General features: G+C 42.3%; 1 protein-coding gene across 1 annotated transcript in view; it reads left to right on the forward strand.

The window, feature by feature from the left end:
• Positions 1-24,460, forward strand: part of KAT6B (lysine acetyltransferase 6B) — a 199,787-nt gene that overhangs the window by 153,764 nt on the left and 21,563 nt on the right. The gene's annotated exons all lie outside the window — the stretch shown is intronic.

The following is a 24,460-nucleotide window of genomic DNA, read 5'->3' on the forward strand; positions in this document are numbered from 1 at the left end:
CCTGGGTGCTTCTCCCCTGGACATGCCACAGAGGCCTGCTCCAGGTGTGTGTGTGGGGTCTCTATGAAGAAGAGCCACCCTTCTCCGGCTTCCGGTGCCGCTTCAGTGCTGGGGAGTGGGAGCGGTGCCAGGTTGATATTGCCGGCTCCAGTGCCGGGGTGCGGCGGTGTTTTGAGTCTTGGCCAGAGTCCATCCACAGTGCCGTTTCCACCATGGCCACCGGGGCGCTGCGCACTGAAGAGCCTGGTGCCGGGTCCTGCCGCGTCGAAGGAGGCTGGGGTCTAAGGAGCTGCTTCAGGCGAAAGTCCCACTCTTTCTTAGTCTGAGGATGAAATCTCTTGCAGATCCTGCACTGCTCAGCTTGGTCAGCCTCCCCCAGACCCTTCAGACAAGAGTCGGGGGGGTCGCCCATTGGCATGGGCTTGGAGCAGGACTAGCAGGGCTTAAATCTCAGGGACTTGGGAATGAGAGCCCAGAAGAAAGAAAGTCAGGGTGGAAGGTAAACCCCCTCAACCCAACTGCCACTAACTACAACAAAACCAAAAGAAAAACTCAACAAAAATCAGAGCAACTACTATCAAAATAAAGCTAGGGAAATGTGGAGAACTTGCTGAGCAAGACACCACAGTTCCAATGACTATCACAGGCGGTAAGAAGGAACTGACGTTCAGCAGGGTCATATATTGAGCACCATGGAGGCGCCACTCCACTGCCGACCCGACAGATGCTGCTAGGGGAAAACTTTCGGACGGATGTCCACGCAGCGCGCCCACACCTAATTGGAATCAATATGAGCAATCACTCGAAGAAGAACAGATTCTCCCCTCCTCCCTGGCTATCAAACCAAAAGCAGCACAGGGCCTTCCTGGTCCAGCCACTCACCTGAGATCCTAGGGTGGATCCAGAGGAGTCTCTTGTAGAACAAATTATGGTCCATGCTGCAGGCAGCCAGCTCCATGGTTTCCAGGCTGTTTACGATGACATCATCATCATGTAACCTCACATCAGCTGGTGGGATGGGGTGGGCAGTACTATGCATGAGCTGAGCATTTTGTACCTAGTGGTTAATCAAATCCTGGGCAGCAAGCTGGCTGTAGCTCCCTAGGTTCAGCCGGAAGTGGACTAGGGGCCAGGCAGATCTTTTTCAAAGTTCTGTTTTTGTGGAACTTATTCCAACCTTCTCTACGCTAGAGAATTTTTCATTGCAAGTATCTTGCATCCATGCATGAGTGTTTGCAGTAGTGCACTAGCACTGCTAGCACCATTGTGATTACACATGCTTTGGGCCTGACTCTACCGCCTTTGTATCCTGCTTCAGGTCATCCTGCACCATTGCAGTGCTGGTGTAGACTGAAAGAGCTGGCACTGCAGCTGCTCTTCCCCACACGGTCCCATATCCTTTTAGCAGCCTCTACCTATATTGTGCAAAGCTTCCTGCCCTCCTGTTTATTTGCTTGGCTTGAGCTACTGCAGCTTCTGTAATTTTTATGCATGATTTTGTAAGGTGCAGTGCTGGAATCTCCAGGTTTTTCTTATTTCCATCTATAGAGAATATGACGCAGTACTGATATAATTTAATATTGTAGAATTCATGCTATTTTATGTTTGGAAAAATGCTGATCTGTTTTGGCTCATTTTGCTGAATCAAAATATTGTTTAAAACCTTTCTGTGTGTGGACTGCAGTTCCCACAATCCCCTGGTTCAGAGAGAGGAACTTCTTCTAAAGATGAATTTTGAAACAAGTTATGTTGATTTATGATTATTCCAAGAAAATCAGCCTGTGGGGATCTCTCAGCATATTTTATGTAGCTTCAAGACACTGTGCATTTATCAAAATGGTTAAAGAAATCTGGCATGTCACTTCAGACATCATGAATAAGACTGTTCTAACCCAAGAGCATCTATATTTCAGTGATGACTTGCTAGCATTGAAAGCAACCAGAAGGAAGGATAAAACATGGTAACAGTCAAGACAGGGCATTTGATAGGCAAAGTAGAATGCATGAGTAGGCAGGCTTGACCCAGAGAGGTTACAGATTTTAATAAAAAAGCATCTGCATTGACCAACCTATTTGCTTCTATGGTCAACCACACAGTCCAGTTATATTGCAGTGTGCTGATGAATACAGCAGTCATTCGCCCGCGGCATATGTAGTCTAGCACTTTCCTTTCAACAAGACAGCGCCCTCACTAAGATAACCTCATTCTTCCCTTAACAGCCTGTTGTAGATATTACCAACATGTTACCTTCGGTATTTGATTGCCTCAGATGAAAGCTTGAGCTCCTTCATCTGCCAGGATGACTCTTGAAAGATCCCTAAGAAACTTACTGAAATTATAAGAATTCCACCTGACTGCAGGAAGTCTGCCTTTCCAGGTTTTAATAGAGGATTTAAGAATCTGGAAAATTGGCATAAAGATGTTTGTGTATCATACCTAACACCTGCTGTTTTTAGTTCCGATACCTTATCCGCACGTCCCTCCAAGCAAACTTCAAACTAAACTCCTTTATTCAATTGATTTTACTTTTTAAAGGAAGATATTTAAACAAACAAAAAACAACAGTTTTAGACTGAAAAACAGGAGTGTATGTTGTACAGTGATGTATAAAATTATTATTCCTAACAAAGAGGATTGGGTCAGATAGATGAAACTAGCCTGTTACATAAATGTTCCTAAATAATATGTTTTGTGAGATTTGGTATTATAGACGCTGTCCTCAGTTTGGGTTGTAGAGGGATCAAGGGATTGTTCTCATTCAGCAGTGTTCCTGTTTAAATCTTAGTCCTTTGTATACATTCTCTTTCACTTACACACTCATCTAAATTCAATCTACCTGTCCCCATTAATTCACTCTCTCTCCTCTCCGATTCTCCCTGAGTCACCCTTTCCTTTCTTAGTCCCTCAGTCTTCTCCCTCTACTATTCCTGTTCCCCATTCTCCTTCCTCTCCTTAATCCCTATCACCCATTGCATTCTCCCGTCCAGTCACACACACTGTTCATGTTCTCTCCGTTACTTACTCCATTTTTCTCTTTCATCACACATCATATGCAGATGTATCCATTGATATATCAGGCACATTTAAAGGTCCTCCTCCCGCATTCCCTGCTCCAGTTAAGTCCTCCTAAGGCACTCAGCTCCTTCCCTTCCTCTCATATACAGTAGCTCCCCACGTAACGTCCTCTTGCTTAACATTGTTTCGATCTTGCGTCCCTGCTCAATTACAGAACATGCGCCATTTAAAGTTGTGCAATGCTTCGCTATAACGTCATTTGGCTGCCTGCTTTGTCCACAGCTGGCAGCCCCCCCATCAGCTCCCCTACGCGCTCCCCCCCCAGCGCTTCCCACCCACCCACCGGCAGATCAGCGCCTTCCCCCTCCTGCCCACGGCAATCAGCTGGCTTGCGGCATTCAGGAGGGTGGGGGGAGGAACGAGGACTCAGTGCACAGGCTCCCCCTCCCTCCCCTGCCTCCTGAACACCGCAAACCAGCTGATTGCCATGGGCGGGGGGGAGACTGCACGCCGAGTCCTCCCTCCTCCCTCCTGCCCCCTGAATGTCGCAAGCCAGCTGATTGCTGCGGGCAGGAGGGAGGGGGGAGGAGCGAGGATGCGGCATGCGGAGTAAAGGAGAGGGGAAGAAGTGGGTTAAGGATAGGGCTTAGGGGAAGGGGTGGCATGAGTGGACCGAGGGTTGAGTCCCCAGCCCCTGGTGCTTGCAGAGTAGGGGAAGCTGCCGCTGCTGCGCAACATGCTTCTCCTAGCCTACAACACCTTCAGCCTCCTTGCCTGCCTCATTGCCTCCAGTGCCAGTAGGCTGTGCCTGTGTGGGGTAAGGCAGGGGCACCTCTCAACTATAGTATTGTACAGTATGGCAAAAAAAAAAAGGGCCCTGGAACCTAACACCCTCTCCCCCTCCCCCCCATTTACATTCATTCTTATGGAGAAATTAGATTTGCTTAACATCGTTTCACTTAAAAGTCGCATTTTTCAGGAACATAACTACAAAGTTAAGTGAGGAGTTACTATGTTGGCATCTAGGCCACCCCGCCCTCAATCTTCCCCTCCCTTCTTTTTAAAAGAACAGAGGGTTGCTCTACTCCTAGCTTTGTTCCCTGACCTTAGGCCAGAACCTAAGTTCCTTCTAAGCTGAGTGGCTGCGCAGCAGCCTATTAAATGTCACGCAGGCGCTCAGGAATGCAGTGGGGAGAGATACCTCTCCCCTGGACTTGCTGCAGCCAGGGGAGAGGCACCTCACCCCTGGCCCCAACCCTCTGCCCCAGCCCTGAGCCCTCTCCCACACTGCTCCTAAAAGCGCTGCTAAATCTAAGTCCTCAGCCCCACTCCTGCAACATGAATTTTGTTATGTGCACCAATATGGAGGTGATGTGTCACACATCACCTCCATATTGGTGCACATAACAAAATTCATTCCACACATGCGTGGGAAAAATTAGAGGGAACACTTGCAAACCTTCTCTCCCTATGCCCGTGCAGGTCTGAGTGGGAAGGAGAAGCCATGCTGGGATTGTCACATGTCCCCACTTCAGCCTCAGGGGAAGAAGCCATCAGGATCCAGATAGAACCTGGAGCTGCAAGCTAGGCTCTCGTTTCTCTCCCAGCCAACAGGGAGAGTGAGGGAAGCACAGCTTGTGCGCTGCAGGTGCATGAGCCATGAGCTCCTGCTCAGCCGCACTGTGTTCATTAGTCCTGCAAGCAAGGTGCACAGGAGCCCTGTATCAGAACCCATTTCTCTCTGTACGTTTCTGTAAAGGTGCATAAGAAATTCAAACACACATGTCTGTTGCTCTCCTCCCTTACTTCCTTAGATGGATTAAAGGCTCTCAGGAAAGTTAAGATGAATCAGCTAAAGCTGTAAGGTTAATGCACATAAGTTAAAGTGCATTAAACTCCTGTGTGGATGATTTCATTCAGAAGTAAAATGGCCTGAGTTTGCTGTGAAGGAGGATTAAGCTACAGCAAACTAAGGCCACTTGACTTGTGAATGAGAACTTGAATGTCCCCATGTAGGTAAGTCCTTGGAGTCAGGCTTTCTGCCCTTAGAGGATGATAATTAGAAAAGAGAGGCTAATTTGGAAAATGGTTTCCCCTCTCTAGCTACTTCACTTTTCCTCTAGTATCCTAATCGCTTTCATCAGGCAGGTCAGCTTTTCTCTGGAGTGTGAGATTCCCCTCCCCCCCGCGCCCCCCCCCCATTGAGCATCACTGTCCCTTTGGCAGGTCAGACTCACCACACCTTGAGACTAAACCCCTCCAGAGTGTGTGTCATAGTTTGCTCTTTCTCTCCATGATGAGAGTTGGGTGGCAATATAACACACCTCTTTCACTGTATTGATCACAGTATTTGGTAGCTAACTGTTGCCACAGTGAGACTCCAAGGTGAAGTCTGAGCCCTCATCGCTTTGCTTTACTCCCGCTTCTTACCTGGAGCTCATAATTATATGCTGCAGTTTGGTTTAATTTTTGTTTAGCCAGACTGAAATGCAAGGATTTTGCATCTGACCTCAGGCAACCCTCTATGGTTCCCAGTTCCAGCTTTTTCTGGTACAAAAGAAATTGGAAGTTTTATATAGGATTTGTGAGACCTGGAAGTTGCACCACATTACATGTTATTTGCCCCTTTCTCTCCACTATGATGCAACTTTTGGTTACAGAACCACCATGAGCCCCCTTCCAAGTTGTTTGAATGCCCTTTAGTAGTGCTAGAGACAATCTCTGTCTGTCTTGGAATGACAGACTTATCAGTTGAGACGATTATAAATAGCTTACCTGGAAATATGGGTTATCTCATAGTAAGTAACCTCTGATACCTTCTGCAGTCCTCAAAGTTTGTTAAAAATATGATCACCATCTTCAAATCAACCATCTGGTATATTTTGCAACCGAAGTTGTTGCTTAACCTTCAACATCATGGGAGCACCAGAATGTAATGGTGGTTCTTCATGACATTTATTCAACTGTTACAATTACATATACTACTTATAAACATCTCAGTGTTTGAAGTCATCAATATATTTTTAAAATCAAGAGATCTGCACATAAAATCTAGGGCAAGAATCAAACCTCAGTAATGATCTTTTGAACTGCTTAACCTGCTGACAAATCTGTTCCTCATGTTGGCACCATGCACCATGGTTTTGGTTTCAGAGGTGCTGTAATTCCTCTCCTCTCACTTATTCTCTCACTACAGTTCTAATTAGTCCACTTTGTGTAGACAAAAAAAAAAACCCAGTCAAGGATTTACTGGCAACCAGCACAGGTGAAGTGAGTGTTAGCCAATTAATTTTCAAAGGGAGCTTTTTGTTGTTTTGACTTTAATGCTGTCCGCATTACCCTTCCTTCCCTTAGTCGGGGGAATTTGTTTAGCCTCTTCTATGAAACTTTCTATAAAGGAACCAAAGGTTTCAGGCCCCCTGTGCTGCGTTTAGTTGAGAATGTAGAGGCGAGTGATAGCTACCATTCTTCCTCGTAACAATAATGAGAGAAACTTTGACTTGGCCCTGTTCAAAGTAAGTAAAGCTTTTTCTTTAACCGGACAAAGAAGAAAAGAGAATGTAGCAGGTTGTTCACTTACCTAAGGATCTCAAGTTACAGCTGACCTTTCTTTTTCTCAGCAGCAATGTTTACAAGGACCCTGGCATTGTGGTCCCTTTGAAAGCATTCTTAAGGCAGCTTCAAATAGGATATAAACTCCTATTTAAGGTCCTCGATCTTTGACACTCCTCCCCCCCCCCCGCCTGACCTATATCGGAGGTATGGATGCACACACATGGAAAATATTGCCATAAATAGGACAAACTATTTATGAAAAAATAAGTCATATTTTGAGAGTGTACATTTATATTAATCTCACATTTTGGCCTTTCTGGGTTTTTTCTCTGTTTTTTTCTTTTCCTTGGTATTTCCTATTTGGAGCTTGAAATTCTGTGCTGAAACATCAACCGTACTTTACATCTATTTTCTCATTGTTTCTTTTTCTAATAATTTCTTGCATCATTTCATTTTAAAAACAAACTATTTGTTATGGCACAGGATTGAAAGCTGTCTCTTGCTGTAATTTAAAATGCTGTGAAAATATCTTGCCTTTCCATCTACGTGGTAGTGTATCATAAAAATTGTTACCAGTTTTTGCTATTTTGCTTTCAAAGCTCTTGTTTGATACAGTATGTTGCACTAAACCCTTCCAGTTCTTACTTTGCATATTAAGGATTTATTTAACCAGGTTGTATGATAAATAAAACTCAGGTTAATAAAAACATGCATGATCTGAACCCTTCTGAGTCTGGTTATTCACTCATTGGAAGTCTTTAAAGGGGATGTGTAAAAACACAGAATATGCTTTTGAGAAAAGTTCACTCACCCTCTCTCCCTTTGCATTAGATGGATTCTTTTTAATACCTTCTGTTGCTATGGTGTAAGTTTAAAAAAAAAATCAAATGTAGGAAAGAAAATAAGAGTTCAGCAGTGCATATTATTTAAGAGCAATCTCTTGAACACGAAATAGTGCTGCTGACTTTCTTTTTCTGAAAGACCCCATTCTAGTCTGTGAGGGCCTCTGTGTGAGAAAGTTTCAGATCTCAAGCTGTTCCCAAGTTTTGGCAGCAGTTCGGTTTTGTTGCAGCTCTTTTGTGTGCTCGGGGTTTTCAGCAATGCGATGGCATCTGTAGTATATGTGTCTGAAAAGCTTTCCTAAGTAATTTGAGTCCGTCTTCATTGTGAGAACCATTCAAATGGTACAGGGGCTGTCTGTGATGCTGTGCGTGTGTAAGTGTACATATACTTGCATATGTGTATATAGTACGCAGGCACACTTGAAACTGGGATTGGCAGACTTGAGATGTCAAGGATATTACAAAAGCTTTCTACATAATCTTTCTAGATCAGATCTAAGTGCAGTGTGTAATGGTGTGTTGTGAATTTATGATTTTACTAACATATTAGCACCTGAATGCTATCGTTATTTGTGCTGTGCGAATAGGAAAGTGAGACAAGTGAAATGCAGAGTATGGCCTTTACAGCAGAAAAGTTTCAATATTAAAGCGATCTTTAATAACTTCAGTTTTTGAGAGGTTAATTTTTGCAGCTCTTAATAGGACTGAATACTTATTATGTGTCTCAAAGCTTCAGATTATTCTTCCAAATCCATTCTCTTTGCATAGTGCCTGATGCAGTTCACTGTCTGGATAGACATTGTTTCCCAATCACACTCCTATCAGTAGCGAAATTGTGATTTGTGACTTCAGTGGCAGATAGATTAAATACAGTGAACTTCAGAGCATAGTGCTTAACTACATAATCAGCTTAGGTGCATGAGAATGACATGGTCCTTGTTGCACTAATTAATTGCATATTGGCTAGCAGTATAAACTAGCTAATTGCTTACTAAATTGAAGTCCAAATGTTCCTCTTTATACTGTAATCACTCTGGACAAGTGATCAGTCAGAATACTCATGAGACTTTTGTCCATTCATCAATTTTGTTTAAACAGCTGTTAATATATGTTGTTCAGTGTAAGAGGATATCAGATTTATGTATGAAACCTGTTTGTGGCGTGAAAGCCAGAACAGCATGCAAGGTGTTAGCAGGAAAAACATAAAACTGGTTAGTTCTCCCAATGTCCAGTTTCCAATAATAGCATATTCAGGAGATGATGTGTATGCATGAAAGCACAGTGCCTCTTGGTGAAGTCTTTTCATTGGCTATTTTAGTGCTTTGACAAAGTGTGATGTTTAAAGGGATTTTTGATGTGATGCACGGACAGTAGAAGTTTAAATGTTCATTACTCTAAACATAATAAGACTGAAAATAAATTCAGTAGAAAAAATCCATTGACTTCTTGTATTGAATGGTGCTTAGACTAAATATTGCTGAAGTGCAGTATGTTGTCACATCAGCAGATCTTTTTGCAAATTAAAATAGAGCTCTTGGAAATTCAGTGCAGTGGGTTAAGAGAAATTCAGTTATTTGTGTAACTACTTTTGTTCATGTTGCAGCATGAGCAGTTAATGAAGTAAATTGATTTGAGACACCAATACGCTACAAAAGATGATAGAAAGCTTTTGATTTTTATCTCAGGACAACAAAACAAGTTGTAATTTGCTGCAGGTTTTCAAAAGTCCTGTCTAATCTAGGATACTACTGCTAAAAATTTCCCACCATTGCTACCACCAGCAGAAGCACTAGTGTAGGTTAGGTGCCCTTGGCAGGTTGGCATTTAACCACCATGTTGTGTAGATATATTATGACCAGGGTTAGATGACATGCAGCTTCAAGCCTGGCAGCTACCTGAAGGCCTGCCTACATCTATGATTCCACTATTGCTACTGCTGGTGGAACTGAACTAGAACTAGCAATGCCTGGGAACTTTAGCAAAAATAGCTCCATGACACATTGCCTAAAAAAATGAAATAAATGACTAGTCTGGAGGGATCTCAGTGGTTTGAGCATTGGCCTGCTAAACCCAGGGTTGTGAGTTCAATCCTTGAGAGGAGCCATTTAGGGAGTTGGGGATTGGTCCTGCTTTGAGCGAGCAGGGGTTTGGACTAGATGACCGCCTGAGGTCCCTTCCAACCCTGATATTCTATGATCTGATTTACAACACCATAATTCCCTGGTAGAGTTTTAATCGGGGATTAGTTTTGTGAAAACAGTAGTCCTGTCTACAGGACTGGATCATACCACAGCCATAGGACTGTAATGTGGTGTGGTAACACAATTAAAACATGCTTTAGTCTTGTTTACACAGGCAAGACTGAGCAGTTCTTTAACCAGGACTCTGCTGTGTGGTAATTTGTCCCCCCCCCCAATACAATAGGATTTATAGTATTAGGATTTAGATGAAGTAAAGAAGCTTTGTTAGGGGATACTGTCTGGGTTAATAGGCCCAAATCTGAATCTTCCTTAATGTGTGCGTACCTTGTCCTAGGGTCTTCCCAGTTACTTAAATTTTCTTCTAATTTTTAAACATCATTGCAATCCTGACTTAATTGTTACAGGGTTTTAAAATAGCTTTTTAAAAAACCTGGTGCACAGTTGCTCTGATGAGAAGCCTTTTGGGATGTGTTGAGAACTCTTGTTTAGTATGCCTTTCTGTACTGTTTTTATATGCAAGCGGTAAATTGAAATTTACAAGAATACTGCTCTTGAAATCTTGTTCCTTGGTGCCTCAGAGAGAAAGAGACTTGTAAATTTCACTATTGCTTATAGGGAAGAAGGCCAGAGACTTGCCTTTGTAAGATAAGCAACACCATGATGACTATGAGGCATTTTGTGGAAGAAATGCTACAAAAGCAGAGGTGAGTAAGAAAAGAGCAATTCCCAGAGATAGGTCAGGAGAAGGAGGGGGCGTATTCAGAGCTATGTTGATGAGACTGTGCTGAAGGGAATAAAAGAAACATTAGGAGAAAATTATAAGTAATTCTCAGGGAAGGGCAGACCATTCGTCATGTAGTCTTCTCTATTACAGACTTCCTTCTGCCTCACAAGCACCCTTTGGGTAATGGAGTAGCTCTGTGGTTCTCGCCACTACAGGTGATCTTGTCATAGTCTCAAGTCCAGGGAATCAATGATGGTAATTTATTTCCAGGGACCCGCATCTCGTGAGCTACAAAGGTTCTTAGAAGCTAACCCTTCCAGCCCCCACTTTCCCACTTTAATAAGAGCTGCACATCCTCAAGCACCAGTCAGTAAGAGAGCATGTTCTTTTCCCAGCTTCTAGGGAGTGAGTGCCCTTATGAATTTTTTAAAAGCTTTCTTCAGAACTTGAGTGCAGTCTTCTGTTCTTGTTTTATAAAAGGACTTGTACATTGTGTCTGGCATCAGTCTGGCCCAATTACGATGTATTTATAGGAAGCCATTTTAATGTTATCCTGTTATCCCAACAGCTCCTTTCACAAGCCCACCAGCAGCTTGGTTGTTGGCATAATTTGAGATGTGCAGAAGCAAAAAGAGGAGGTGATTTTGTGTTGTCTTTGTCTTGTATTTAACAAAGTGCATAGCTGATTTTGCACTGAGTTTGAGAAAGCCATGTGTAAATCAAGAAAAATACAATAAATGTGTATATGCAGAAAGTTGGTTTGTGCGTACAGCTAGCCACAGTTGGATAGCCACAGGTTTGTTTAGGCAGGTTGCATAAGCTTCTTTTGGTATTTGTCGTCCTCCTTTTTTTATTTTTGTCAACCCAGAAAAGTACTCTTTGATTCAGACATGCTGTAATTGTGATATTCTCCCAAACCCTCAATCTGTGGCTGCTCTGTGAGCTAACAGGCTTCACTTCATCCAGACTCTGGCCCTAGTTGCTAAGAGTGCAGTGCGCAGTGTTACAGAGGTACTGCTAACTTGTGTCAGCATGAAGATTCTTCAGTGGACTCCTACCCCCAGTCCACTGATCTCCACCAACAGATGCCTTGAACAGACCTGCACTGGTTAAATTTACCTTTTGAAATTCTCACTCTTGGCAGACATTCCAGTTCTTATTGGTTCAGGGAATTCCTTCTGCGACTCTCTCACTTCAGGTCACAGTTTTCATGGACTGATTGTCTTGACAACTCAGATTCTGAGTTCCTTTTCCAGTCAGTGATGTTATATAAATATGAGATCATTCTGGGAAATGCAGCTAAGCCTCCCCTGCCTCCTTTTGTGTCCTAGAGGAGGAAACATGTCTTCCTCCTAAGTGACAACTTCATCGTGACACTTTCTGTGAAATAGTCCACTAGCGAGAGTTCCTGATTCCTCTTCAGAGAAGTCAGCTAAAGTACATGGAAGCAGTGACATCTGTAGGTCTTACATTTGTGCAAAAATGTGCACGTACGCTTCAGTTGTGTTCTGTTCTTTTAATTTACCCTAGAAATTACCACTGTCTCCTGTAGGACCAATTCTTCTGGTTCTAGTGATTAATGGGTTAAATTTGAGCTACTGATATGTCTACAGTTCTCTAAATTACCCTCACTCAGAAAGACACTGAAAAGCTTATTGGGAGTCTGAAAGCTTATGTCTTTTCATCATATTTTCTTTCCTCTTGCAAAGATGAATCCTGAAAATGATTGTGAAATTTCCCCCTGATTTTTCTTTTAAAGAAAAAAAATAATAAATTTGAAAAATTTCAAATGGTGATATGCTTTAACTGTCATTCTCCAGCCTGGTAAGAAAACAAATCAGAATAATTGGACCAGGCTTACATGCTGTGTATCCATCAATTTTAGAACCATTTGTAGCAGAAAGTGGGTTGAGATCCAAACAGAAATGGCATCTGTGAGAGGAGTGGCATCTGTGAGGTTTTTGAACACTCAAAGTGAAAAGTTGGTGATGATCTTTGACAAACTGATTACATGCAGTGTAGCCGTGTTGGTCCCAGTATGTTAGAGAGACAAGGTGGGTGAGGTAATATCTTTTCTCTGACCAACTTTGTTGGTGAGAGAGACAGGCTTTCGAGCCACATAGAGCTCTTCTTTCCCAGACCTGAAGAGGAGTTCTGTGTGGCTTGAAAGTTGGTCTCCAATAAACTGATTACAGGCAGAAACATGGAGGAAGCAAAAATTTCCCAGTGAAACACCAGTTTCTTTAAAACCGCTCTCCTCGACCCTGCTATGAAACTGTGCTCCTCTCCCAGAACTGCCACCCCTTCCACCTCTCTATTTAAAGAAGAAATTATTGCTCTCTATTGCTGTTGCTCCATGAAATGTGAATTGTAACAGATTATCAAGAGGCTTTTCCAATGAGCAGTAGTAAGGTGTCCAGGCCATACAGAAGATGCCAAAAAGGATCTGTAAGCACGCCACAAGAGGAATAAGGGTTCTGTTTCCTACTATTTCTAAGAACACAAATAGAATTCTCTGGCTACACCCATTAGAAAAGCAAACTAGATACAGATTAGATTACCAGATAGGCAGCGCTATGAGAAGCAAAGTCTGAACACAGGGAGATGGGACTGTGTATGTAGTCATACAATTCCATCATCCATTACTTTCTTGCTATAATATCTGGATGATTGACATCAGTGGAATTCCAACCGATACTTGAGATATTAAATATGAACTTTCTTTGATGTAATCACACATGCCTCCATAAGTAATGGGTTTAGCTAAATAAGGTGAAGAGTATAACTTTTAAATGGAGTGGATGTCAAACAGTTATATCCTCTGTCTTTAACAGAGCTGTGCAGGAAGCTATTTAGCTTCAATCCACAAGTAATTAGCAGAGCAAAATAAGGATTTAAGTTCAAAATATCTACTTATCCTTAGTCACACACTTCTACCTTGTTTTATTTTAAGGCATTGACTACACTTGCTGAACTTCAGAATTTAAACTCATGTTTCAGAACAGTAAATCAGTGTGGATGAGCTAAAAACATGTGAGAAAAGTATTCTAACCTGGGAAATAGTTACTCTATTATGGCCTCAAGCACAGTTGTTCCAGGTTTGTCCCACCTTTTAGCCAGGGCCATAGTAATCATCTGACTTCCTATGTCAGGCTCCACTTGAAGTACAGTAATGTTGTAGCGACATTCATGAAAAATACTACTTTAATCAATTCCAATTTCCCCATAAGAATTAATGTAAATAGGGGGATTAGGTTCCAGGGAAATGTTTTTCACCAGACAAGACATTAATTTATACTGTATATGTATATAAATAACTTTAAACAAACAATTTAATACTGTACTCACCTATGATGTTTGTGAAGCTTGGTTGAGGCAGGGGCATAGTGGTGTCGGGGCGCAGGGGCTTGTCTGCTCCCTGGCTGGAATGCTGGGCAGGCGGAGTGGGGCAAGGCCCCGTGCCCTGACCCTTCACCCCAGCTGGAACACTGGTAAGGCGGATGGAGCAGGATGAGCCAAACAATCTTATAACGGAACATTGCACGACTTTAAACAAGTATCTTCTCTAATAGATCAGCAGCCTAATAATGAAACAATGTTAACCAGACTTGAAGTGAGGAGTTACTGTACTTATTTGCAGCATAGGGTGGTGTTTGCAATGTAACTGGTTTGTACTGAGTTATTTTCAAACCACTTTCGATCCATTTGTTGAGCCTGCGCAACCCTAGTGTAATCTCAATATGGAGGCCAGCAATTCCTTCTCTCAAACTGTTTCTGATGGCCAGCTATTGCTGAGGACACTTCAGTTGTGAGCCTTAAGCTACTCAACTCCTTAGTTCCCCAAATTTTATTAGCTATTTATTTCTTTACTTGAAAGGATGGGAATGTTGTGGGGTTGTTTATTATTCAGAGTAACATTAGGTTCTAGTTTCCCATAAGAGGGCAATTAGTGTAATCTAAACATTACAAAAAGGTGAATATTTGCTCGGAGCTATTAATATATTTTGAGGCAGTTAATTTGTTTAATATATTAAATTGCTTCCCAGTGACAGAGGCAGAGTTAAGGTTGTGCTGTCTTTTCCACTGTAACCTCTGGTTTCCAGGGTTTTATAACTCAGACATGAGAATTCCATCCTCGCTGAAAGGCAGATCACACGAGTCTCAGCCTAAGGGGCTCATTTTTTAAATGCTTTTTTTTCCCTTGCGTAACTGAAAAACAAATGTGTTTTTATCAAAACAAAATGCTGCAAGTTATAAGTTTCTGCCTGGGTTCAGACGGAGCTGGCATTGCCTATATACTATCTTAGCAAGGCTCTGGTGTCTCCATCAGCTTCTGTGGAATTTATCCTTTATTTAATTTTTTTAAAAGACCGTAGTTTCTAGCCCTTATGAGTGAAAAGAGACTCTTCTGAATGTGAACCAATGTAGTGCAGTCAAGCAAAGTCTGCAGAAAGCCAGTCAGAAACAGTCACTCTGAGAAATGGGAACTGGTCCTGTTCATATCAGCAACTTTGATATCAATTTAGATATCAGTATATTAACTTCATCACTGTGTACTGTTTTAGGAGTAACATTGTCATGGTCTGCACCCTCACTTGAAACTGGGGGGTTTCAAGTTGAGGACCAGCATGTATCCCCCCACCCTAAAATCCTAGGGTAGGTCTCCTTGTCGCTGCCACCAGTCAGGTTAAAGTGTCTGACACACTGCCTGTCCCCCAAGCTTCCCCTGGGGAACCCAGATTCAAACCCCTTGAATCTCACCAGAGAGAGAGAGGAACAGCCAGTTCCCCTCCTCCCCCTCTTCCTTCTCTCCAGCCTGCTCTGGAGAGATATACACCGAGTCAAATCCTTGACTCAACACAAAGAGGGACTCACTTCCCCCCTCCCCTTCCCTAGTCCTGGAAAGAGATACCTGATTCAAACTGCTTGAATCAAACCCAGGAGGACTGTCTCTTCCCCCCTCCCCTTCCCCTGAATTTCCACAAGAGAAGGAATTAACCAAGTCCAAAGAAAAGAAAAGAATTTATTAAGAGAACAAAAAGAAAATACAGAATCTCTATGAGCCCAAGCTGGACACTCATAGGGGATAACCTTATCAATCTCTGGAGAGAATCCCCTCTCCCCCTTTCTCAGTAAAAGCAATATCAGCAAACAGGAATAACGCATTTCCTTTAGCAAACACACAATTGCAAATATAGAAATCAAATCATAAGACTAATTCGCCTTTCTAATTAATACTCACTATTAATTAGTAGAAACTACTCCAGGAGAACTTGGAGACATGACTGTCCTCTCTTAGATCCAAAAAGAGTTCCTGAGACAAACAAAGAAAACACAGACAAAAGCTTCCCTCCACAGAGATTTGAAATTATCTCATCCCTGATTGGTCCTCTGGTCAGGTGGTCACCAGGTACTACATGTTAACCCTTTACAGGTAAAAAGGGACCTTAACCCTGATCTGTTTATTTATGACAAACATCCAGCTAAATTTATTAAACAATTAAAACAGGAGATAAGTATTTAGAAAAATCCAAAAGTCAGGAGAGGAAGTGTGTGTTAGTTTTCTATGGATTGCCTATATTTTGTCTCAAACTATATTTCATGGAATACCTAGGTTATTGGTAGCTGGTTAAAATTGCATAATAAAGTATCTGAAGCATCTGATCTGTGATGTAGCATTCTTTCAAGAAATGTCCTTCAATCCTTTTAACATGAGGATATGAATGGCAGATGTAAGGCAGTAGGCTATTCACCTTCTAAACTCAGCTTGCATCCGAAGCTTGCATCCGAAGAAGTGGGTATTCACCCACGAAAGCTCATGCTGCAAAACGTCTGTTAGTCTATAAGGTGCCACAGGATTCTTTGCTGCTTTTACAGATCCAGACTAACACGGCTACCCCTCTGATACTTCTAAACTCAGATATGTAACATAACCAAAGATGCTCCCATGTACTGCATGACATGAAGTGAAAGAGAATTTCAGAACAGATTTTAAAATGTCGCACTTAAGGTCCTCCACAAGAATGAAGCAATTGTCTTCTATGATGTCATCCTCAAAGGAACAGCATAAATGTAAACATCCACATTATAGGAAGCTAGGAATGGCCATTCTGGATCAGATCCATAGCCTTTGTTTAACACATAAAATGAACGGCCCACGGTCATGCTTTGGGCTGTGATACTATCAGCTTCAGCAAACTAAGCAAGGTTGGACTAGGGTTAGTATATGGATGAGGAACATTCAGAGAACACACAGATGCCACAGGAAGTGGTTTTAGTGATTCAGTAGGGGGATGCTCCCTAAGAATTTATTTTGAAACATGGGCCCTGACAGGTTTTAGCATGCCTTGTATTTCTGGAAGTGCTCTTTTTCACATGAGGTACTGCCGAGGTCCTAACCACTTACGGAATCATAGAAATACAGGGCTGGAAGGGACCTCCAGAGGTTCCCTGGTCCCAGCCCCCTGCACTGAGCAGGATCAGGTAAACCCCAGACCATCCCTGACAAGTGTTTTGTCTAACCTGTTCTTAAAAACCTCCAATGATGGGGATTCCACAACCTCCCTTCGAAGCCTATTCCAGAGCTTAACTAGGTTTTCCTAATGTCTAACCTAATCCCCCTTCCTGCAGATTAAGCCCATTACTTCTTGTCCTACCTCCAGCTGACAGAGTACAATTGATCACTGTCCTCTTCATAACAGGCCTTTAACATATTTGAAGACCCCCCCCCTTCAGTCTTCTTTTCTCAAGACTAAACTTGCCCAGTTATTTAACCTTTCTCAGAGGTCAGATTTTTTAAACCTTGTCATTTTTGTTGCTCTCTTGACTCTCTCCAGTTAGTCTACTTCTTCCCTAAAGTGTGGGACCCAGAATTGGACACAGTACTCCAGCTGAGGCCTCAGCACTGCCAAGTAGAGCAGGACACTTACCTCCCGTGTCTTGCACATGACACTCCTTTTAGTACACCACAGCCTTTTTCTCCACTGGATTGCATTGTTGGCTTATGTTCAGTTTGTGATCCACTATAACTCTCAAATCTTTTTCTGCAGTACGACCACCTAGCTAGTTATTCCCCATTTCATAATTGTCCATTTGATTGCACCTTCCTAAGTGCAGTACTTTGCACTTGTCTTTACTGAACTTCATCTTGTTATTTCAGACCAATTCTCCAATTTGTCAAAGTTGTTTTGAATTCCTCTCCTCTCCTCCAAAGTGTTTGCAACCCCTCCCAGCTTGGTGTAATTCACAAACTTTATAAGCATACTCCCCACTCTATTATTCAAGTCATAAATGAAAATATTGAATAGTACTGGACTCAGGACAGACCCCTGTGGGACTCCATTAGCTATATCCCCCCCAGTTTGATAGCAAACCATTGATAACTACGCTTTGAGTAAGGTCTTTCAACCAGTTTTGCACTCACCTCATAGTTATTTCATCTAGACCACATTTCCCTAGTTTGCTTATGAGAATGTCATGTGGAACTGTATGAAAAAACTTACTAAAATGAAGATATATCAAGTCTACAGCTTCCCCTCTCCAGGCCAATAACCCTGTCAAAGAAGGAAATTAGGTTGGTTTGGCATGATTTGTTCATGACAAATCCTTGTTGGCTATTATTAATAACCCTGTTATCCTGTATGGGCTTATAAACTGATAGTTTAATAATTTGTTCCAACAATTTGTGATTGTTAAATATCTCATGGCACTTTCATGGGAGAAGAACTGTTAAATCTGGTGGCCTGGCCAAATGCTGTCTTATGTTCTTCCTCCCTAAAACCCGCTGTATTGCAACTGGACATGTTAGTCTTGCTCTAAACTTTTAATGTTGCTGTTAACCATCTGCCATGGGCCATTCCAGAAACAGGTTATTTCTGGGCCAGATAAAAGTGATTCATATGTTTAATATATTCCTATAAGTCAAATACTTTAAGGATTCGTTGGGATTAAAAAGTGTCCTACAAGGAGAAATGGTTGTTTAATATATTATCTCCTCAAAAAAATCTGTTGAAGTTCAGTTAAGGTTACCATCAGCACAACTATAAAAACAAACAGGAAACCACTAGTGAAGCCCTCGCCCAACCTACAAACTGATTTCAGTTTTTCTACACTTACTCATCCCATCCAGTCCTCTCGCACTCCAAAACATGCATACTTCTGCCCTCCCAAAGTGCAGCCTTAACTGCAGTCAGAAGTGTTGGGGGTTATACTTTTTGGATGCAGGTGTAGGGAAGAAGCATGGTGGTTTGTATTGAGTGTGAATGAGGTAATATGGAGAAGGCAAAATCATGCTTGCAGGTTGTGAAAGTTGGGTGGGGTCTTAACCTATTGGTTTCCTGTTTTTTTTTTTCTGAGTGTTTGGTGGTAAATGCACTCAATGAACCATAACTGTTGTTTCAGCCAAGACTCTTTGTGGAGGAATTTAAATTCATAATTTGCTTGAAATAGCACCTTTCATCCCAAATGACCCTAAAGCAGTGGTTCTCAAAAAAAATTTCCCCACGGACCACTTGAAAATTGCTGAGGGTCTTGGCGGACCACTTAATGATCTTTCCAAATATTGTTTGTACCGTTAGCTAACTTTTGTAAAGCGCTTTGGATAAAAGAAATATATATAAAAAAACCTTCATAATAATTAACATTTTTTGTTCTACAAATAAGAGCACACAATTCATTTTAATATCAGTAGTCTTACCTTTCTAATGCGATGGATGTGCCCTCTCTCCTCCGCCATGGCAGCCCCCAAGCTGGGGCTGGGAAGGAGGGGGATCTCTCCCCGCCACAGAGCTGAGGCTGGGAGAGAGGGCTGTCTCTCCCTGGCAGCCACAACCCTGGAGCTGGAGAAAGTCGCCTCTCTTTCTCTGGCTGCCGCAGCCCTGCACATCCCAAATTTCCCCCCCCCCCCACCCTCTCTTCTTATCCCACTGCCCCCTCCCATCTACCCCCTATTCCCCCCAAGGCCACCACCTCACCTTACATGTGCATCTTCTCCAGGGTCCAGGCACCTAATTAGTGGAGCCACACCTGCGTGGCCCCACTAATTAGGTGGGTGGCCCTTCATTCTCTCGTGTGTGGCCACCCAGGCACGTACCGTAGAGGGAACTATTTGCGGGCCACTGATGGTCCACAGACCACAGTTTTGGAACTGCTGCTCTAAAGCATGTATATGGATCGCAGGGGAGCCCTCAAGGGTACCCCATCATATCATCAATAAATCTTTACCTGGCCACCTACATGTTATCTAAACCTTGCTCTCACCAGACTTCAATGCACAGCTGACCTTTTCAGTCAGTCCCAGAGCCCACCTCTGCTGCCCTCACTGAACAGCCTATGTCCTTGGCTCTTTTTGGCTATGTGAGGAATGCAGCTGGTGAGACAGCTTGGCAGTGTTGGAAAAGAGGAGTAGATGACCAAATTTAACAGTTCCATCGGCTGATCTTCATGAAGCTCAGTTAGATTGCCCTGAATTAGGTGTCTGCCCTTTTTATATTTATTTTTAAAATTTAAAAAGCAACCTGTGTCCAAGATATTATCAGAAAGTTTGGGAATGTTTAGTTTGGAGCGGTAGTGACTGTGGTGACATAGGTTATTTCATGAGTAGGGGGCCTTACATAAAACTCCATAAAATCCTCAAAATTTCAGCATAACAAGATCCGAACACTTGGAAGAGACCTCTTTCTCCACAAGACTGTGTCTGTATTTAACAAAGTGCAATGGATGCTGTTGGAAAGAGTGATACTTTTAAAGTCTATTAATAAATGAGGTATGAACCAAATTGACATAGTCCAGTTGAAGAAATGATGACAACCTTGTTGAAAATCACTGTTTTCCCGTGAGCATTGCTGCAAGTCTCTCAGTAGATGCCAATTTGTAAGTCTGCTGAGTCCAGAGGTATAATATGTTCTAGGAAAACGTTCTAAAAATGTGCCTTTGTTATAGTGTGCTGAATGAATAAGATGGCTAGTTAAAAATTCTGTGACTCTTAGGGACTGGCTTAGATGATAATTGATCTAAAACATTCATTCTAGATTCTGGCCTCTTCCTGAAAGCATCTTCTATTATGCCTCTCTTCCTGCATATACCAGCAGCATTTGAGACATGGGTTTAGGTTTTGGCCATGTCCCTTCAGTCCACATGCCTGCATTTTTTTGCCTCAGAGTGAAGTGATCAGCACTCTTGCCTAAGCCAATAGTATTCCAGCAGCAAATGTCTTGAGTTTTGCACCCCAAATTGGACTACTCTGAAGCTTTGTCTCCAATTTGTTCCTCCCTCCTCATGACAGCAGAGCTAGCAGAAAGATGAGAGGACTCCATCTGTGAGGAGTTGCAGAAAGGAAGGCTGTCAACCTACAAACTCATGCTCTGCCAGGAGAAGGCTCTTAGAGTGTGGATGAGTTGTTGGGAGGGGGGCTCCACATTCCTCCCCCACAGCAGCCAAGGTTTCCCTAGAAACATCTCTTCTAGAGCAAGTCATTGCTTTTCCTTTCTTTGGGATGTAGCATGCCAGGCCATTTTCACCAGTCAGGGATTCCTCATGGGTAAGTCCAAAAATCCACCCCCCCCAACTCTCCACTCCAGTCCACAAAAGAAGGGGAAAACAGCTTCAGAATTCCCTGAATGTCTGTTCTTAGTTGAATAGTCACCTGGCAAGGAATCAGGCATCCATCCAGACCTCCCTCCTTCCCAAGAGGAAGGTCTGGCCCTTTCAGGCATGGATTTCCTCTCTTACTCCATATTGGATGAGGCGCACAAGGGCTCAAGATATCTAGGCCATCTTAGACCTCAAGAGGAACTGAACAAATCAACAAAGAAGATGAAATTCAGGATGGAGACTGTACCTTTTGTAGACCTGGCTGGAGCCCTGTGCAGAACTAACAGTTTAAACCAAAGGCTGTGAACCAGAACAGGCCTGGCATTGACAAAATAACCACACAGTAGGTTTTAGCGAATACCACGTAAGCACGTACCATCCTCTCCAGTCAGGAATAAAAACACACAGATCTCTCGAGTAACTACATGTACGCATTCCTAAGAGATGGTACAAGAATACACCGACCCCTCATAAGATAAGGATGGGATGACAGGATAAGGATGTTTCGTTCGAACTAGCTATAAGGATAAGGGTGGTAACTAACAATGTCTGGAGTGTATTATGGAACTTGTTTGTATCCATGTATAAAAGGAGAAGTCATAGGAGGGGCAACTTTGTACTAGCTAAAGGAACAGCATCCTGGTGTACTGATTGAGCAGGTACCTTGTCGCAGGCATACAAGTATTAGTGTACCTGTAGCTTCTATGAGGCTCTATGTGCTTTGTTGACAAATAAACCTGGCTGAGCACCTTTGCCACCGAACCGAGCCTGTGGTCTTTCTTGTGAATAACATCGACATCTGCTGAATTAACATGCTGCACTGTCTGCTAGTGCAGCTGACATTGGCGCCCCAAGAACAGCAACACTGGCAGCAGTAACAATGCCACAGCAGCAACGATATTCCACAGCACTAATAACATCTTTCACTGTCACTGCAGGAGACCTTCTTACTTCAGTGGATCTGGCAGAAGCTTATCTTTATATTCCAGTCATGCCCCATAAAGCTCAGCTATGACTTTTCTTAGATGATTTTCCAATCAGATGCTCAAAGTCACTAGGAAAATTCTTTCCATAAACCTAAAGAGCGATCTGATTCTTTCTGAGTGGATAGTCCACCTACGAGGTGGGAATGACACAAGGAGAGCCAAAGTCTTCCTGACACAGGAAAAGTTTGATAAGATCCAGGCATTGGTTTCTGAAGTGTCATGGAATGATGTCATCAATCCATCTGTATCTGCAGCTTCTTGGTCTTCAGGTTACACATGCATGAGAGCTTCAGGGATTCCTTGAAGGCCTGCAGCTGTTCTTAACAAGAGATGCAAAGCAGAGTACAACATTCATCCAGTGATCCAGTTCCTCATTTAATGGAAACAGGAGGACCATCGGATTGTGGGCTCTTTCCTTCCTTCTCTTTCACAGCAGCTAGTTCTATCTTCTTGACATGAGATCTTTCTAAATTGCTGCAACTCTTATATCCCTTCAAGTCAGTCACCTCTATTTCCTTGTTTCCTCTACATAAAGACATGCTTCTTTTTTCCAAGAATTTTGAAACATCTGCATTTAGAAGACAAATATTATTTCATCTTCCCTCAGGACAAGGTTGTTGATCATACTCTCAATTAATTCATTGCTAAGGTTAACTTTTCCATACATCAGAGGAGATTCTTCTTCCCTCATTCTCTTAACACAATAGGAAAAACATGGCAAGTGCTAATGAGCAGTTACATTTTATCTTATTATAGCCAGTCACTTCAGGAGAACAAGGAAAACACATTTATTCCTTTCCTTTCGCCGTAAATGCTTAAGAAACTAATCCTCTATAGGTAGGTTGATTGGGTGCTGTATACTGAAATATCTATTCAGCGACAGATAAACTAATTCCTGAAGAGATCAGAGCCCACTGTCCATGTTCCACAACAGGCATCTGGGCAGAAAGGGCATCAGCCCCCCATGGAGAAGATCCGCAAGACAACTATCCAGTTGTGTGTCTCAGCAGTTGGACATCTTTATAAAGCCCGACTGGCTTAACTTCTTTCCTCTGCAGACCTTTTGACAGAATAATGCTCATAGCAATGGTCTGTCTTCTTCCTCTGTGCAGTTTTCTTCCGGACCACTTGTCACTTGATTTGCTTTTTGGGACTGATCTCCCCCGTTCCAACCCAAACTAAGAAGTTGTTTGGGCATCTTCATGATAGTCTCATCTTGACTCCACGGAGACAGCAATTGTAGTTTAATAAACCTTTGTGGGTTTTTTTAAACAATTAGTAAGACTTCATTATTTCAATACAGATTTGAACGGTAACTGGGTAGAAAAGACGTGGCCAGGTCCTGCAGCAAGTTAGAACTTCATTTAGCATTTGTAGGGAGAACGGTACAAAGCAAAATATCTCAATTCCAGGAAAAAACTGATTTTCCAGTCAGATTAAACAGAAATTTGCTTCAGTCTGCTGAGCTTGGATTTTGCTTCCCTCAGACTATACAGTCTCTGGAGGAAGCTGAATCTACCACACTTGCATATATGTGAGCTCAGATTTATGACCCTGTCAGCAGAAAGACTTGGTACAATGGGCTTGATACTTCCCTAGTGTGGGATATTGAAAGATGCTGGGAAAAAACTTATATTAATATGTGAATTTGATCAGAAAATGATGGATCAGGGTTGCCTTTTTCATACAGTGTTTGTAAGCCTCTGAGTCTCTTGCTTGGCGAGTCAGGATTAATCCAAATTGAATCCTAGATCCAGACAGCCCCAAACTTTGGAGTATTCAAAATCTAGATCACTGCAATATCGTCAATAACCATGGAGGCCAAAAAAGGGAGATTGTGTTCTTAAGTTACATAAAGGTGATATAAATATTTAAAAGGTTGCTTTTCACAGAATTGTTCAATGTAGAATAAACTACCTACTTATATAATTAATTGCTTTAAATAAGCATTCTGCAGAATCTTTCATAGATAAATTCTTATTCAGATGGATTCCAAGGGAATTAAGTATCAAACTGAGCATAGCAACATATTGAACGGGAACTTTTTAGTGTTTGCTATAGTTTCTTTAATGGGAATCCTAGGGGGCTACACATCTCTGCTCTTAAATTTGTGGACTAGAGTTTTCTTAATTAAAAAGGATTATACAATTCTTCCCCCCTCCCCATATATAATCTTAGTCTCTTCTGTTGATGAAGAGTAGTAGTAATGAGGAGATTCATGCAACAAAACTGAATGTGCATGGACAAATTGTTTCTCAAATCTGGAGATAGGGCTAGGAGTGCTAAATGTTAATATTTTTCTGGATATTAATTTTATTGTGCATGGGTCTGGTAGACTTTTTAGTTAGCACCATGCATCCCTGTGAAGGGAGCCAAGGGGACTCTTTTCTTAACTAAGTTAGACCTAGCAGTACTTTTGCTTTACTTATTATTCGTAACAAAAAGTCTCCACTAATGCCTGTTTATACTTCATTTATTGTACTTTTCCCTCCAAATGTTTCCAGCATTCCTAGTCTCAAGTCATGGGTTATATCTTTAGAAAATCT

This window comes from Mauremys mutica, chromosome 7 (genome assembly GCF_020497125.1).
Source record: "Mauremys mutica isolate MM-2020 ecotype Southern chromosome 7, ASM2049712v1, whole genome shotgun sequence".
NCBI classification, from domain to species: domain Eukaryota; kingdom Metazoa; phylum Chordata; order Testudines; family Geoemydidae; genus Mauremys; species Mauremys mutica.